Source organism: Eschrichtius robustus, chromosome 9 (genome assembly GCF_028021215.1).
Source record: "Eschrichtius robustus isolate mEscRob2 chromosome 9, mEscRob2.pri, whole genome shotgun sequence".
Classification (NCBI taxonomy): Eukaryota; Metazoa; Chordata; class Mammalia; order Artiodactyla; family Eschrichtiidae; genus Eschrichtius; species Eschrichtius robustus.
In genome coordinates this window covers 120,046,294-120,052,469 of record NC_090832.1, presented here as the reverse complement: position 1 = coordinate 120,052,469, position 6,176 = coordinate 120,046,294, and the positions used below count along the sequence as shown (strand labels likewise).

The following is a 6,176-nucleotide window of genomic DNA, read 5'->3' as shown; positions in this document are numbered from 1 at the left end:
TTGAGAGTTAGTCGTGGGGACTTGACATGAGACGTCCTTGGACTCAAGGGTGGGTTGACACTGGGTATCATGTACAGACAAATGGTAGGATGAGGAAAACCAGAGAGAAAGCAGAGACAGACACAGAAAAAAATGAGAGGAACCTTTAATGTATCCTTGGAAAGATGGACACAAAGAAGCTCAGCTCCTGAGAAGCCATCTACATCCCCCAATGGCCCTACTTTGTTTCTAGTGTCTGAACATTAAACAGCCACATATCAAACTAGTTTAAACTGTATTGCTTGTTTTCTCCGAAGGGTCATAGCCGGAACATAGACCATTACCTCACTGCATTTATAAAAATCCTGTCTATTTTGAGCCTCACTAGTCAATGCCTGCTCCCAACATTGATTTCTTCTAAAAACCTGATTACTCCTGCTAACGCATAGAGACTTTGACATGTCACCCTGACCTTCCCCCAGTACTGCAACCATCCTAGGTAACTTCAATATCCATGTTGATAACTGTGATGGTTAAGTTTTATACATCGACTTGACTGGGCTAAGGGATGTCCAGAGAGTTGGTAAAACATGATTTCTGGGTGTGTCTGAGGGTGTTTTCAGAAGAGATTAGCATTTGAATCAGTAGACTGAGTAAAGGAGATCCACTCTCATCAATTTGGGCATCATCCAATTCTTTGAGGGCAGCCAAGGAAGGGTGAGCCCTCTCCTTCTCTCTCTCTCTCTCAGTCTCCATCCCTCCCCGCCCACTCTCCTTGAGCTGGACACCATCTTCTCCTGCTCTCAGACATTGGAGCTCCTCCTTTTTCTCAGGCCTTCAGGCTCCAGGACTTACACCAGCAGCCCTAACCCCACATTTCCCTCCCATCTCAGGAATTATACAACCAGCTTTCCTGGTTCTGCAGCTTGCAGATAAGACATGGTGGGACTTCTCACAGCCTCCATAATCATGTGAACCTATTCCCATAACACATCTCCTCTTATATTGATTGTTTCTCTGGAGAACCCTGACTAATACAGTAGCCCATCCCACAGTCTAACTGCTTACGCATTTGTTCTCCTTCATTCCCATAACTCAGCCACCCTCATCGTGACCGCATCCCAGCATGGCCACCACTGGAATCTGCTCTAAATCCACCTTTCCCTGTCTGCACAGTCCTCTCTGGGAAAAACTCCATTCACGACAAATTCAGTGGGCACCTTTCCGCCCATGTCTCACTTGGCCTTGCTACACAAGTGGCATCACTGGCCACCTTTAATTCCTTGACGTACTTCTGTCTCCAAGCTTCTCTGACACTGTGACTTCTTGAGCTTCCTCTTCCTTCTCTGGCTGATTTTTTTCTGAGTCACGTTTATGGCTTGGCTTCCTCTTCATGTTCTACCCCTACCTGTGTATGCTCCTCAGGGCTCTGTCCTCTGCCTGGGAAGAATGTGCAGAGAAAGGAGAGAAGCAGGCTATCCCATTTAATGCGCTTACTATCTTTATGACAATGACTCCCCAAATCTGTAGCCCAGATCCATATGTTTAATAGACATTTCTGCTCTATGTCCTTAGAGAGCTCAAATTCGATGCATTCAAAACCAAACTCATCTTACTTCCACATCTGCTTTTTCTCTTTCAGTTACTTCAGTCAGAAACATGGCATCCTTCTTAAATTTTCCTTCTCTCTTCCCTGCTGCGTCCAATCCATCACTGACCCCGGCTCTTCCTAGCTCCTAAGTATCTCTGGACTGAACTTCTTCATGCTTTCCATTCTCTCTGCCACCTCTGTAGTTCAGATGAAGCCAAACACAACAAGAATTAAACAAATCTGAAGCTGATGTAATGTCCTTTATTTTTATTTAAACATATATATGCAGTGATATTAAAATAATCAGTGCTCGCTTCGGCAGCAGATATACTAAAATTGGAACGATACAGAGAATATTAGCATGGCCCCTGCGCAAGGATGACACGCAAATTCGTGAAGCGTTCCATATTTTAAAAAAAAAAAATCAAATAATATATTTAGATTCAAAATGTTTGTTTCCAAGGATCTTGAAAAAAGACTTGATATTTCAATTTAAACATGACCTCATTCCATTTGTGTGAATTGCATTGTTAGAAGATAGTCAAGCACACTCTTAAATAGTTGTATAAGCTATATTTCACCACTGTATGCATGTTATAGAATAAAGCTATTATACACCTCTAAAATGATAGACTGCTTTGGAAAAAGAGTGCAGCTATACTGCAAAAGCACTCAAGCTCTCTCAAATAATATGTTATCACAATTTCTTAAGGAAATAATGCCAGAGAGACAAGAGGCTCCAGCTCCTCAGATTGCATGGCCCCATGCAAACATATAAATCCCAAACCTTACATGGTCAGGACTACTTTCTTCACTATTTTCCATTTTAACTTCTAAGCCTGATGTAAAGGCTGATTCTAAATATTTCTAAAATATCAATCATACTAGAAACCTAAAAGAATGAGTGTATGAAAGAAAATAAATTATTTGTTAAAAAATTCTTTGAATTTTAGAATTCTTTTGTAGGACAACTGAGATAACAAGACTTTTTCTTCATAGTCATGGCATTAAAGACTTGGTATTGACTATATACCATCACTATCATGTTTGATTCTTACACCTATAAGAAGGAAGCTGGGCTTGCTCTTCCCACATTAAATGAGAAAATTGGAACACCTGGCGTATTCTGCCTTTAGAGTTCCTAGGAAGGTTGATGTGCCCTTGCCCTGTAGCTAGATAACTACTGACTCCAACATCAATTTAGTCCAATGAGCTCTACACTGTTATTTGCTGCAGTTTTATGCATTATGACTAATTTCACCAGTATATATTCCAAAAATTTCACTCATTCTGTGAAGCAGAATTTCTACCAGAAGGCCTTGGGGAAGCACATTCACCACAGCTCCAAAGCATTCCTGCAAACTGCTTAACCATTGACCAGTGACTGCAAAGTGCACAGCTGCAGAGAACATATTGTTTTACATGAAGGCACCAGGGATTTCACAATAAATGCCAAGTTTAATTTGAATACTGGAAACAAGAAGTTCATGGCTAACCTAAGACATGATCTGACAGTCAGATCTGTCCATCAACCTATAGGATACCTCCTAAAGACACGCAAGGGCCAACTTACATTACCTGGCCCAAAGCTAGGAATTTTCTCAATGAAAAACAATGGCTTTAGCAAATACTTCAAGCCCTTGCTTCTTTGCTTATACAAATCAATCTTACTCTGTGTATGATTTAAATAATTCTTTGGTCCTGGACTTCTATAATCTTGACTTGATTAATACACATACAAATATACTGAGTCCCACTCAGTCAAATTAAATTAATGCTATGAAATTAATGCTACGAAATCACAGCAAAGTCTGGCATCTATGTCTAGGTGCCTAGAACTCTCACTTTCCCTCTTCAATAAATATTTTTGGATAGGAATATTGATTCCAGAACCAACATCTACTTGGTTTCAGTATGCCCATGGCTTAGACCTGCCACCATATAACGTTATGTTATATGCCTTTCTTGAAAAACCACCTTGTCAAATACATTTCAAAAATGCCTGACATGTGGCCCTGGCAAATTCTAGGTGTCACATGACATTCTGTGTCTGAGTGATAGGGCATAATTCACAATATGTCTCTTACTCATTTCCAAGTCAGTTCTGTTGAATGATGGGGAAAAGAGTGTTATATGTTTTAGATAGTATTTTTCTTCCTTAAAACTATCACAGAAGCTTCTCTCAGAGCAAACAAGGGCCAAGTGTCACTGAGAACCAGTGTCTATTAACAAGCGTGTAAAAGTTGATCAGTCCTAGCTCTTCTCGTTAAGAGCCAGCAAGTCACAAAACTGTTCATTTAACATGTGTCCACCTCCAGAACCATTAAGTTTGCCTCAAACATCTAACTTCCCCTCTATTTCACGTGGCTCAAAAGCAAAATCGGCACAAAATCTCTCATTCACCACTGGAGATTAACTTCCAACAGTGTCGTTTGAGTACATATACGCATATGAATGGTTTGCCGTTGTTTCAGAAAATGAAGAAGGGAAGACTGGAAGAGAAATTGGTTCCAAATACTTAGAATGAGCCTGAAAATTGCATTCCTGAAAGCCTTTTTTCAATTTAAAGAGAAATAACGAAACAAGCATTTACAGAGAAAATAGCACAAAGAACCATTAGCAAAAGAAGCAAGCTCTTTCAGGGAATAAATCAGGGAATAAATCAGACCAAGCTGATAGCTTTTCAGTGAAATTATAACACTGATGAATAAAGAAAGAAGTTATCTTATATGCTGTGGATATATGTAAGAAAAGAATGATTCTCTACTGCTCAAGTATTCTAACCACATAAACAATGGAACAATAACAAGCAATTCAGTCTTTTGATCGACAAGGTCAATATCGGTCAATGAAATCCTCCTAAAGTTTTGGGGTGTTTTTAATTAATTCTTATTGGAGAATAGTTGCTTTACAATATTGTGTTAGTTTCTGCTGTACAGCAAAGTGAATCAGTTATACATATACTATATCCACTCTTTTTTAGGTTCCCTTCCTATTTAGGTCACTACAGAGCACTGAGTACAGTTCCCTGTGCTATACAGTAGGCTGTCATTAGTTATCTATTTTATATATAGCTGTGTATATATGTCAATCCCAACTCCCAATTCATACCACCCCCCCTTCCCCCCTTGGTAACCATAAGTTTTTTTTCTACATCTGTGGCTCTTTTCTGCTTTGCAAATAAGTTCATCTGTACCATTTTTCTAGATTCCACATATAAGCAATATTATACGATATTTGTTTTCTCTTTCTGACTTACACTCTGTATGACAATCTCTAGGTCCATCCATGTTGCTGCAAATGGCATTATTTCGTTCCTTTTTTTTTTTCCCCCAAGGGAGTTGAAACCTTTATTTTTTTCTCTCAAAAAAATTTTATCAATTACCAAACATGAGCCATGCCTCCTATTCCCATGAAGTGCAGAGAACAGGAAGGGAAAAAAAGTCATCGACAGATGGGGTGTCAATTAGTGAGGGATGAGACCAGCCATTGCCCTTTCAAAAATACATTTTCTTCTTGGCTGTAAATTCTACAGTGCAAGACCAGGCACTGGGATGAGGGCTGTCTCTTAATTAATTCTTTATAGAGCCAAATTAATCTTCCTCTAAAACATGAAATGAGAACAAGAGGAAATATATGTATATTGTATATATGTATCACATCTTCTTTATTCATTCCTCTGTCAATGGACATTTAGGTTGCTTCCATGTCCTGGCTATTGTAAACAGTGCTGCAATGAACATCCTAAAGTTTTAACAAGGAAGCACTGGTACTAGTAATTTCTTAATTCAAGTAAACATTACTATTTCTAGTCTGAAAATGAGAGTATACCACATACTGAGATATTTCTAATTCACTATTTAGGAAACCTATCTATAATATTCCCAAAAGCAGAATATAGTAATGCATTCATTTAGTTGTAAGATACTTATACAATTTAACAAAATAATAGCTTAGAAAGCCATAACTTATCATTGGAAGACAGGTTTAGAGTGAGAAAAAACTGTTTTCAACATTAATAAGAATGAGAAGATACTAGAAAGTGTTAGCACTATAGTCTTAGTAAACAGCAATCAACAATTTATTTATGGTATATGAAGTTACTTAAAATAAGTTACTTCAGAAAAAAATTTGACAATATTCAACATCCATTTATGATGAAACCTCTCAACAAAGTGGGTATAGAGGGAACATATCTAAACATAATAAAAGCCATATATGACAAGCCCACAGCTAACATCACATTCAACAGTGAAAAGCTGAAAGCGTTTCCTCTAAGATCAGTAACAAGACAAGGATGTCCATTCTCACCACTTTTATTGAACATGGTATTGGAAGTCCTAGCCACAGCAATTAGGTAAGAAAAAGAAATAAGTCATCCAAATTGGAAAGGAAGAGGTGAAACTGTCACTTGTCATGTCACAGAAGAAATTATATACATATATACATAAAACCCTAAAGATACCACCAAAACCTGTTAGAACTAATAAATGAATTCAGTAAAGTTGCAGGATACAAAAATCAGTACGCAAAAGTCTGCTGCTATTCTATACACTGATAATTAACTATAACAAAGAGAAACTAAGAAAATCATCCCATTTAAAAC

The 6,176-nt window shown here is 38.1% G+C and overlaps 1 non-coding gene across 1 annotated transcript; it reads left to right on the top strand.

Moving 5' to 3' along the window:
* Positions 1-1,876: 1,876 nt before the first annotated feature.
* Positions 1,877-1,983, top strand: LOC137769740 (U6 spliceosomal RNA). The gene has a single exon (XR_011075057.1). It is a non-coding gene; the product is annotated as a U6 spliceosomal RNA (small nuclear RNA).
* Positions 1,984-6,176: the final 4,193 nt, after the last annotated feature.